Genomic DNA, 292 nt, shown 5'->3' with positions numbered 1-292 from the left:
AGCAAAAGTTTTCCCTCCTTTTGCTAACCAAAGCCTTTATCATAATTATAGATTATATTATATATTTTAATGCTGTAGTTTCTCTCTTTTGAAAGTTACCTGAATAAAGTGTACTGAAAGGTTTTCATTAAATGCAACATTCTCTATGAAAGTTAAAAAAAAAAGAAAGAAAGAAGAAAACTTTTATAATGGCATGGCTGAGAAAGCTCTTTTCTCTCCACTTATAGTTTGGGAAGAAGAATGCCTAATATTCTTGTTGCAGGATGAACACAATCTATCCATAGCCCTCCCT

The sequence above is a fragment of the Rhinopithecus bieti genome, unplaced genomic scaffold, assembly GCF_001698545.2.
Source record: "Rhinopithecus bieti isolate Rb0 unplaced genomic scaffold, ASM169854v2 scaffold_10524, whole genome shotgun sequence".
Classification (NCBI taxonomy): domain Eukaryota; kingdom Metazoa; phylum Chordata; class Mammalia; order Primates; family Cercopithecidae; genus Rhinopithecus; species Rhinopithecus bieti.
This window is presented reverse-complemented; position numbering follows the sequence as displayed.